Source organism: Miscanthus floridulus, chromosome 18 (genome assembly GCF_019320115.1).
Source record: "Miscanthus floridulus cultivar M001 chromosome 18, ASM1932011v1, whole genome shotgun sequence".
NCBI lineage: Eukaryota > Viridiplantae > Streptophyta > Magnoliopsida > Poales > Poaceae > Miscanthus > Miscanthus floridulus.
Window position 1 is genome coordinate 4,208,174 of NC_089597.1, and position 11,612 is coordinate 4,219,785.

The 11,612-nt window shown below is 45.0% G+C and overlaps 1 long non-coding RNA gene across 3 annotated transcripts; it reads left to right on the top strand.

Moving 5' to 3' along the window:
• Nucleotides 1-7,328: 7,328 nt before the first annotated feature.
• On the top strand, nucleotides 7,329-10,597 carry LOC136522602 (uncharacterized). 3 transcript variants are annotated; one of them, XR_010775941.1, is made up of 5 exons: nucleotides 7,329-7,571; nucleotides 8,194-8,257; nucleotides 8,505-8,584; nucleotides 9,094-9,179; nucleotides 10,210-10,597. It is a non-coding gene; the product is annotated as an uncharacterized lncRNA (long non-coding RNA). The 3 variants fall into 3 exon arrangements; XR_010775942.1 differs by lacking the exon at nucleotides 8,505-8,584 and having other exon boundaries at nucleotides 10,210-10,329; nucleotides 10,414-10,597; XR_010775940.1 differs by lacking the exon at nucleotides 8,505-8,584.
• The last annotated feature ends 1,015 nt before the right edge of the window (nucleotides 10,598-11,612 follow it).

Below are 11,612 nucleotides of genomic sequence, written 5' to 3' on the forward strand. Positions count from 1 at the left end.
GTGCAAGCAACGGACTCCTATTCCTATGATTAGCAAGGACAACGAGCTAGAACCGAGCAACTACATGAGCCGTACAAGCTATCTGGTGAGCCACCTCGAGAGCCATCAAGCTGCTAAGCGAGCCGCATCGAGCCGTCTAGCGAGCCACGTCGAGCCAAGCAGGCCGATCGAGCAAGCCGTCCGAGCTCACGTCGACCACGTCGACCACGCCCCGAGCGGCTTCGCCGATCTCACATCGACCACGTCCCGAGCGGCTCCACTGAGCTCACGTCGACCACGTCCCAAGCGGCTCTGTTGAGCTCCGACCACATCGACCATAGACCACGCCAACCACGTCCTGAGTGGCTCCACCTAACTTCGACCACGTTGACCACCAAACCACATCGCAATGATGATCGCCACAAAGAACGGCGCTACGATAACCGCGACCACCGTCATGATGATAGGTCGGAAAGCTCAAGGACCGGACAACTTCATCACCGCCGACCAGATTTCTATCCAAAGATAAGTACACTTCTAATATTTATATTTAATATAATTTTTCATTACGATGTTTCTCCACAAATGTCCTCGTCATGATTATTCTTCAAATAACATTTGTCAATGTATATAATCTTAAATATAACTTACAGCTATACTTAATGCAAATCCTCGACCAGTCATGTTGACGCTCGATGTCTCCAGAAATGGCCCTATCTCCGGCTCCTCCCTACACGTGCACGAGCGTCTGCCCTTTGCGTTATGGGTGGTCGGCAGTGGCTCCTTAGCGACGCTTTGTTCTTCCTACACGTGCACGGGCTCCGCGCCCCGCGTTATGGTTAACGGGCTAGCTAGGGCTAGAGACTCAGCTACATACTAACTGGTCGGGCGGTTTATATTAAGTATAAACATAAACTTCACATTAACACTGATGTTTACAAAGCATCAACTGCTTTATCACATCATGCTCATTTGCAAATGACTGCTGAGCGTCATATGCTATTTCTTCACCGCTGATTTTTTCTCCATAATTTATTATTTTGTACATCATGTACTACCATTCTACATATTTATATTGTAGGAATTTCGAGCTATGCTCGGGGACTTCGTCGCTCGCCTGTCGACCTACGATCAAGGACTGCCTCGATCACTCTCCGACCACAGCTCGAGGACTTCGTCGCTCGCTTCTTGACCTACGCTCAGGGACTGCCTCAATCACTCTCCGACCACAGCTCGAGGACTTCGTCGCTCGCTTCTTGACCTACGCTCGATCACTCTTCGACCATAGCTCGGGGACTTCGTTGCTCGCTCCTCAATCTGTGCTCAGGGACTACCTCGACCACTCTCCGATCATGGCTCAAGGACTTTGCGTCTCGACTACATGCGACTGGCAACTCGCATATAGTTGGGATATTTTTTCTCCTTTAGACCTTGCTACAAGGCTCATACCTCACCTTCCAGAAAGCTCGGGGACTACATCGGTACGATGCACCTGACAGTGCATCTCGTATCGCCTGTACGACAATTGGATTCTCAACTTAATTGGGAATTCTTTTTAGACCCTGGCACCACGTGCCTACGTCACCTACTACCAGGCTCGGGGACTAAGTGGGCACACTTCACCTTGCAGTAAATGTGTTTGTTTTTCGGCCCCTACGCCTCTGATGATCAAAGACGCTACGCTTCAAGACACCCTTATGTTTCTTTACAGAAACCCAAGTGGGCACACTTCCCAGGACGGAAATCTTTTTTCTTTCTTCTTAAGAGCACCATACATTCTTCGGACAACTTACTTCTTCGATGATAATGGTGGTCGAAGATGTCAAGAACACAAGCCTCACTGTTCGGAGAAGGTTAAAATGGCGTGTCGCATCAGAATACATGGCGCTCGGGGACTAGCTGTGGAGGATATACCCCTCGGGTACCACAAGATGGTACATGGGACGCACCATCTGAGGTGGCCCGGCCCGTAAGATCAAGGCGTGCACGGCAAGATTATAAGTTGTACTAGATATTGTAATAGTACCAAATAGGATACTTTACTTGTAACCCTCCTCCTCCAGAGTATATAAGGAGAGGTAGGGGTCACCATCAGGGATAACCTCAATCAATACAGAATAATGAGACACAAGATGTAGGTATTACGCCAACATGGCGGCCAAACCTGTATAAATCTTTTATCTTGTGCCTCTGTAACCATCTGGTTTCTGATTACGCGCACCGTCTACCGACAATCTACCATCATGGGCATACCCCTAGATGGACTGCCAACCATATTTCATCGACAAAGCCCTCCTAGACAGAGCGCGGGACGTGGAGGCGCTCGATGCCGTGGATGACCTTGTCGGGCCTGAGCACGGCGTCTAGGCGTGTGACGGTGGTGTGGCTGATGAGCATGCCGGTCCCTGCCACGGCGAGCTCGACCTCCTCACCGGAGAGCGTGGGGTGTGTGAAAGTGCATCTAGCCCTTTAGTGGGTTTTGGATGATTGAATGACAACGTGATTAAAGGTCTAACCTATTTGCTAAGTGTGGACACGTAATATGTTATCTCACAGGTACTTAATAAAAGTCAAAATGATGTGTTGTTGTATAAACAATCTAGTTCAAACACAAAACAATAATGCAAATGGAATTTATGCAAAGGCTTGTTTATTGTGGGATTTCCATGTACTATGTGAAAGCAAGCTCGTAAGTATTAATTAATGAGACATGAGGGATTGCATATGGAATGGTCTCATATTTGAAGCTTGCTAAATTGAAATGAAAAAGATAATAATACATGAATGGATGATTCAACACAAGATGTGACTTGATGGCTTGAGATGGTGAAGATAGCAAGGAAAGGCTTCGAGGTACTAAGCAAGAGTGAAGGGCAAGCGATGGCTTGGCGGCCGAAGAACCTAGCTAGGGTGAAGAAGGAAGTACTTGCATTTAGTTAAGGTACTAATCAAGCTATGATGGCCATGTTTATGTGGAGTATCAAATCACTATTGGAGTATTTGATGGAAGTGACTTGATATATTTGGGATTATTCAAATTTGATGAATGGAATCAAGTCACGTGCTCAAGATGACTATGCTCAAGTAAAAAGATCAATATCAACATGTTGGCACCCTTACTTGATGAAGATTGAAAGAGACGACATTAATTCAAAAGTGGTCAACTCAAGCGGTATAAATTTGTTTTTCTTTAATCTTGAGTTTAATAGGTATGTCGTACTATTAAGAGGGGTGCATCATGTTGATAGATAATGTTTCATAAGTGCTCAAGCTAACCCATGTGAGTTTTGAGTGTTTGAGGGACAAAAGAGCTAACTGATTTCTTGCTGGTCTGGCGGTATTGATACCGGACGTGTCCGGTATTTGCCCAGCAATGGTAAAATTGTTGTTCTCGGGTTGGTTCATTGGGAGTTCCGACGGTCAGGAGTTCTGGTAGTGGTCGGGAGTTTCGACATCTCACTTTTAACTGACTTGGAGAGTTCACTATGGTGGTCATACCGAACGTGTCCAGTATAGACGATCAGAGGCCAACGGCTAGTTTTCAAAATGCCTTGAGGGTCGAGAGTTCCGACGGTCGGAAGTTCCGGCATGCATCGAGAGTTCCGACAACTCACAAACTTCAACTCAGTTACCTAGTTTTCAAAATATGCTAAGGGTCGAGAGTTCCGATATTCATCGGGAGTTCCGACGCCTCACATTGTCACTGTAACTTAGTTACCGTTGGCGCAGTGTAAGTGTCCGGTATGGCAACAACTATAAAACGGCTAGTTTTTCCAAGGGGGCTATAAAATACCCTCAAGCCTCCACCTTTGGAGGCTGCTGATTCTGTTGGTTGCTATACACGTTTTTGAGCCTTGCCAACTCTCTCAAACCCTCTCTTAGTGAGTGTGTGATCCAAATTACCAAATCAATTAGTGGGTTGAGAGAAATTCAAAAAGAGAGCAATCCAACCACTTGAACACTTGTGTATATTGTCAATCTCGTGATTTGCATTTGTTACTCTTGGACTCTTCGGTCCTAAACGGCTATGCGTCGCCGGAGAGCACCCGAGAGATTATGGTGTGCCTCGGAAAGTTTGTAACGATCTATTCCGTTGCCTTGGAATCAACTAGTGGAAGGAGGAAATGAGTTGGAAAAGACTCCGGCTAGAGTGACCTTCGTGGTACCCTCTAGGGCTGACCTTCGCTGGGATCGCCCGGCAGCTCCCTCAACAGAGAGTAGGACTCAAACGAGTCCGAACTTCGGTAAAACAAATATCGTGTCTCAATTCGTATTTTATTTGATATTTGTGTTGCTCCAGCTCTTGTGCAGGCTCTCTGTGTATATTGTCATCTCTAGTAGGTGCCTGCAATTTGGTTTGAAGATAGAAATCGAAAGGAGCAAGTTCGGGGCTGATCTGCAGAAATCGTATATACCGGACACGTCCGGTATTAGAGCTCAGTACTGAAAATATTTATTCTTTGTTCTAACTTTGTGTTGCAGGGTTGTAGTTTCTAGATATATTCTTTATACCTTGTTTACTCTGTGGCTAACTTGTGAGGGGTGGTATTATTCTTAATTTGAAGTTTCCATGCCAGGCGCACCAGCGCGGCGCCGAGCCACCATCTATGGAGAGGACGTACACCTCTCCCGTGCTGGCGGCTGCCCGTGGGGGCCGGAGGCGGAGCGATGGCGTTCAATCGCTCATCCGCGGAAGCCTACGTGTGAGCGATAGCGGGCCCTCGGTCGGATGAGACGGAGACTTGACGTCCGTATGCCTTCCGTAGCCATACGTGCCTGACAGTGGGCCTCGTACGCGACAGTCGTAGAAAATAGCATGGATGCGGGAGAGATGGAATTGTAATGGTAAATCTCCGAATAGGTGAATTATAATGATGTTTCTCAATACTTGGAGAATTGTAATGGCCTATATCAAAATAACCCATTTTTTTTTAGCAACGAGAGAGGCTGTCAATTGTTAAGCCAGAAAATGAGCGTGTGCGGTTTGGGCCGTGTCGATGCAATAGATCCTAGGCCCATATAAAGGGCGGTACATTGACGTTTGTCGAATAACTGAACTCTGAACCAATTCCTCAACTCGGTTCTCCCTCCCGTTCTTGCTGTTCTTCAATTCAGATTCTGCTATTCTCCGTGCTGACAGAAAGTTAGTCGTCGATAGCATTTTCTCGCCGTAAGTAGCTCTTCTCCCCGTTCTTTTCCGGATCTTTCTTCTTGGAAGGAGTTATCGAACAAATAACAGATATCTTTCCCCTGTTCCTGTTCTTTCTTTGATGACAGCCGAGCTTCTTCTTCGTACAATCTTTCTTTCCGGACAAAAATCAATTCCTCAACTCGGTTCTTGCTTCCTCCCGTTCTGCCTTCCTGTTATTCCATTCGGATTCTGCTCTTATCCTTCTAGCTGACAGAAAGTTGCCGTCGGTGGCACTTTCTCGCCGTAAGCCCGTAAGTACCTCTTCTCCCCGTTCTTCTCCGGATCTTTCCCCCCTGTTCTTTGTTCTTTGTTGATCGATGAGAGCCGAGATTCTTTTTCACACAATCTTTCTTGCTGGACAAAGACCTATGGAAGCTCCCGACTACCTGGCGACCTTTCTCGATCAAGATTTCAGGCGCGGATGTCAGAAGGAAGTGTTCTGTTTCTCCTGCGGGAAGGCTTTTTGCAAGAAATGCTGCCCATCCCATACGACCAGCCACCACCCGGGCCAAGCCTGCGGGCTTGCAGAGGTACACCCACTATTTGGTTGCCATCCTGTAGCTTCTTCTGTTGCTTTGCAATTCACGGACAGTTTTCTTGCGATTTTTCTCAGATTAAGTGGGTTCGGCATTGCTTTGCTGTGGTAGTAGAGCAACTGAAGGGTGCAGGATATGATCTAAGAGGAGTCCAGAGACTCCGTGAAGCAGGAAATGCATTTATCCCATTGACGAGGCAGCAGGTCTTGCCGAGGCACCGAATGGCTTTGGAATGCACCAACTGCGGTGATCGGACTCACACACGCTGCTTATACTGCTGTACCTCTTGCCGTGTACGGGATCTTCATTCGATTCTTGCTATAATTCCATGCAGCGATTAAGTTTTTCTTGCTTTTGACTTTTGATCTTTTGAGACATTGCATGCAGCTGCAGTCAGTAGCGACCGGCCATCGCCATGCCCGCGAAAGGATGGAGGCACTCGTCAGAACCGAATTTGGCGAACAAGTTCTGCCGAACATCTTCTGCACTGCTTGCTGCACTTTGTTCTCGTCAGATTGTTGCACAAATCACGCAGGAGCTCATCATCACCAGGGGAGTCTGATTCATCTTGTGAGGCATGAAAACCTTATTTTGACTCCAATGCAGGATCTGGTGGGGTTTCCAGAGGATTGGACAGCAGATATCCAGGTAACCCAAACTGTATTGATTGTCCTAGTTTTTTTTTTCTTTTGTGTCCTTTCAAAAAAAAATGTTTCTGTATATCATTTCGAAAAAGGTTTATTTTTAAATTCTGTGTTAGAGTCCTGCGCATTTGAATGTTAATATAAGACGCTTCATAGTCGAACAGAGTTATGGAATGGGTTGGGTCTGTGTGATCACTATTCACTAATTCCTTTCATTTCATTTTGTGGTAGCAGAAGATTGAGATACATGGAGACATCGTAGTTATGGTTTGCAGAATGGAGCAGCAGCACCCCTTGATAGGTGAACCGGGCAATTTATGCATTAACTGCATGAACCTTATTGGCGTGGAATACAATTACTGTTCTCTGTTTTGCAAGGTAACGGTTGGTTCTAAGCATGCTTATGTGATATGAAATATTTTATTTTAGATACTAAACATGGATGTACTTTGTAGGCCCATGTCATCTGGTTTCGAGAACCTGCAGAATGAGATTCAGTCAACAAGACCAAGAATTGGGGAAGTCTAGGGAGCCCAGGATTGTAGGAGTAGATAGCTGAGTAGTGTGTAACTACTGATCGAATTTTTCAGTGTCTTTAACTGGAAACTGTACGTGCGAAACTTTTGATGAGGATTTAGAAATTCTTTGATTTGATAAGTTTGCAGGATCAAATTTGAGATGTGTAGGCATTAGGCAAAGCAACTTATTTGCTTCAAAATATGTGGATTTCCCCCCCCCCCCCCCCCCCCTTTTTCACAGTGCCTTTTGCCCCTCTAATATAAAGTAGAGTATAGCTGGCATTTTTTCTGTTCTGTATGTATAATATAATCGTCTTATGCGCCGGTGCCGACGGCGGAGCAACGCCGATTGCTGCGCCGTGGCCGCCATGACGGAGTTGTTTTCCTTTGCGAGGCGCCATGGGCTCATGGGTCATGGCGCAGTTTGTTGGAGAAAAAAGTGTTTGGGCCAAAGGGCTTAGGGCCCTAGTGGGCTATTGGCTGATTGGGCCAGCCAAGAAATTGACGAATCGACCCCATCTTGCTCGTCAAATCAATCCCATCATCAATTGTACTGTTGCCAAGCCCTAGAACCGCCGCCGCCTAGCCGGCGTGGCGGTAGCGCCTTGTTTGGGACAGGCCAAGGCCGGGGCTGGGCGAGGGCGCGTTCCGGTGGCGGGAACCGATGCCGGGAACGGACGCCAGGCAGCACCGAGGGTGGCAGGTGGAGTACCCTTTGATTTTCTTCTATTATTTGTCTATTAGAAAGTTAACGCGGTTAATTTTTTTTCTTGCCCTGATTATTTCCTCCATGATGCTACAAAACTGCGAGGCCTTTGCGGGGGGCCTCTAGCAGACCAGATGTATTGAACTGCCATCTAACTTGCATATTTGCTTTTTGATATAGCCCTTTGGATTATGTCTCATTGTCCTCGGTTTGCGGTTTGCCTGGCCTCGAGCTATGAGATTTGTTATAAAGCTTCAAGAATTAATATGCATTGCTGAGAATTAATGGACAATTTTTTGGTGACACCTGGCGAATGCTGAACCTTAAAAATGGCCAAGCGAAGTTGTGGCAGTGTGATAAAAGGAGCGACAAACCTAAGATTTCCCCTCTGAGCACCACTAAGCGACTCAAATATCATCATCATATTTCTTTCGGGAAACTGTCGATTGTATATTAAGTTCGATGCCTGTGACATATGTATTGTCTTATTGAAGCAAAATATAAGTTACAAATCAAATTCTAATATTTGGCCATGAGGCATTTCTCTGAGCTTGTTTTACATTTGTGTAAACCAAAATGTTTAGTTATTCACTCACACGGTTATTTCTTGGTGTTTCAGGTTTCCTAGTGCGATATTGAACAAAGTTGTTGCTTTGTTGGACAATGTTACATGAATTTGATTTGTACGTATACATTTGTTTGCAATAACTGATGTATAGTTCTGCACAACATAGTAAATTGCATATCATGTTTTGTGTGCAACAGTCACTCCAGGTTCATGTAGTCCATCTTAGTTGTGCTGTTGATGAAACAAAGCCCAATAAATACAACTTAAAGGGAACATAATTTGGTGCTTCCCTTTCTTTTTATTATAGATTGCTTCAGTTTCACTACAAACTCTCTCTTGATATATTTTACTTATTTCTGTAGCTTTGTCAACTGTCGTAAGCAATATCTCTGGCAAACTTTGCTGCTCTTCCTTTCGTGATTGATGCTGATTGGCAGTTAAGGTCGTTGTTGATGCGTATGTTATTATTTTCTTGGACCTGCAATGTTCCTAAGAGATGTACAGATGTGTGTTCTTTAATGTTTTTTCTGTTTGGACTTTAGACCTGGAAATTGTGTTCCTGCACACCACTACCATCTATGAAAAAATTCCACTGTCTAGCCAGTTTACTGATGTGAAAGTTTAGCTCGACCTGTTCTTGGTAATGATTTCCCTTTGATATATACACTGTACCATCTTAGTATGTTTTCTTTGTGTTACAGTTTTTATTTTGTTCTCTATCTATAACATGTTCTAACTTCTAAGGAACTCAGTTACTTTGAATATCAGGAGATTAACTGTTCTCCAGGTTCAATGCTTTATGTAGTTAGTTGACATGTTCTGTCCTGAATTCATCTGTGATTTTATTTCAAGCATTTGTATCGATTTCAATGTGATATTTTCAGGCATGACTAGCAGTTTACTCATATTCCCTATCTCCTAATAAGTTTACTTATAATTGCTTTTGGACAGAATTTCTAAAGTGGAGAAAAAAACATAGGACCTTGACTGAATAATTGTTTCATGCTGCAGTTGTGTGAGGTGACTAGGTTTTCATGGTAAGTTGCTAAAGGTGTGCATGGTCCAAGTGGTTATCAAGTCTTTTTAAAATATTACACTATTGGTTTAATTCAAGAAAAAGTTAAAGCTGTTGGACACTCAGTTTCATAAAACAGAACCTGTATAAACATCATTCTCACTGGTTATCGTTATACAATGAATTGGTTGTTAAACCCTTCACGGATGAGTGTTCATTCTGAACGAATCATAGTCTGGCATGTTTATGCTACCACTGTCTCCAGCACACATAGGTACACTCTTTCTCTGTTTCCCATGCCTTCATCTTCCTGTCTTCAACATCCCAATCACGCAGTACTGAGTGAATCATTGTGTGTGTGTGTGCGCGCGCACTTCCAGCTCCTGCAAATGCTGTCTTGAAATTGTTGAGTGATTCTGCAAATGCTGCCTTGAAATTGGTTCTGAATGTAAGCTAGCATCCCCAGCACTCTTTTTTTTTCAGCATGGTTGTATTGTGCTGCTTGAACAGTGGAACCTTTTGGGCTTTCTATAAAAGTTGGGTTTTTCCTGTCTAAAAAAATGTTGAGTGATTCTGCAAATGCCGCGTTTGATAGATGCTTTTTTTCTTCTCATTCTTTTGCATTTTCATTCACAATGTTATCACTTTTCTTCAAAATCAAAGGGGGAACTAGCTCCTGCTTTTACAGACACATGCACATATCCTATCTTGATTGTATCAAATGTTCCTTCCATGTAAGATGAGCAGCAATCTTTCAAGAAATAGAATGAATTCTCTGTAAAACAAAGCTGCATATGTGCAGTCAGTTAATGTCATTTTTGCACAATGGCAAGTCTGGAAGAAGTATTCGTTAGTGGGCCTACTGTTTTTAAATCCTCAAATGTATGGTGAAAAGTATTTTTCTTACTGTTTGATATGTTTGCTCATTTACCTTTTTTTTTTTGACATAGATCACTCTTTGTCATTTAAAGTATCAAATACAGTTCAGCACTTATATACTGTTAATTAATACAGTTTTGCTGGGCTTCCTTCATTTAACTAATTTATTTCAGTTCTCTAATGGAGGATGCAATGGACGAGCATGAGCAATTTGGTATGCGCTGCTAGAGATAATTCACACATTGGCACTCTGATTGCTTTTATAAAGCGATGCTACAAAGTGATTGCTTTCAGTTATATCTGCCTGCCCCCTTTTTCAATTTGGTATGCCCTGCATGCCCCTTCCGCTGTTTGCTGATTAAAAATATGGCATGTAGGCAATATTGATCAAATTAGGAGTTATAATCAAGGCGAACAATTAAACATGATTGGGTTCAAGTGCCATCTGTGCCTTGCAGAAACAGAAAAATCATGCAAAGAGATGAGCTCACGGGCTTGATAGTTGCTATAGCAACTCAGCAAGCATGTACTATTTGAAAAATAAATATGTTACTATACCTAGGTCAGGCTTCTTATTTTCTTACTAATTATTTTACTATCCATGCATAATTCTCATTATGCGTAAGTGTGTAGCATTAGGAAGTTTGAATATGTCATGTGTGGGATGAGAATTCAAAGCAGAACAGGGTGATGTGGTCCAGAGTAGTATCTATACTATTCAGAAGACATGTTTTCTTGGTTGTACATAAATAGTTCTTTTTTTGCCAAAGCCCCTTGAATGTCCTTGCTGATTTGCTCTAGGCCTCGTTTGGAAAGCACAATCCACGGGGCTTTCCTGGCCTTTTCCCCGGGCTGGAGCCCGCGAGGAAACTGGCCACGGGCAAATTAACCATTCCGTTTGGAAGCCTACGTGGAGGGGGAGAGCAACCCCATGGCAGCTTCTCCCTGATGCCCGAGGCCGGGCAGCCCTTTGCCGACTCAGCGACGACGCGCAAAGCAACAGCGGCTAGCATGCAGCAGCGCAAGGGGGTCACGACGGAGCGACGCCACCGTTCTCACTCAGTAGTCCATCCCATCCTAGCCTTCACTCTGTCATCGTCCCTCTTGCCGGCCACACGCCAAGGACAAAGCGACGTGGAAGGTCAAGTCCTGGTCCCTGTAGTCTCAGCAACAGCAGGAGAGCCCAACTGCTCGTTCTCCGCCTCGTCCGAGACCCCCCGGCAGGGCCTCGGACGTACTGTTCCTTCTCCGCCTCGGTCGAGGCCGGGCTCGTCCCGCATCCTCGTCATCTCCGCCTCAACTGCCCCTCTAGCGGGCCATCCCATCCGTGTACGTACCCCTGGTTACACCTACGTCAGCCACGATTGGCAAGGTATAGCAACAGGGGCGATGGGACGGCGGTCAAATCTCCTTTTTACCATCCCCTACTGACGGTACAGGGACTACCGTGCCCTGCGGACACCCGCTCCGCACTTTTTCACCCAAACCGAGTACAACGCGGACCACCGAGACCCCCGCGTCGTACACAGGTCATCTCCAAGGCCTCGGCAAAGCAGGCCTCGACATGATCAGCTAC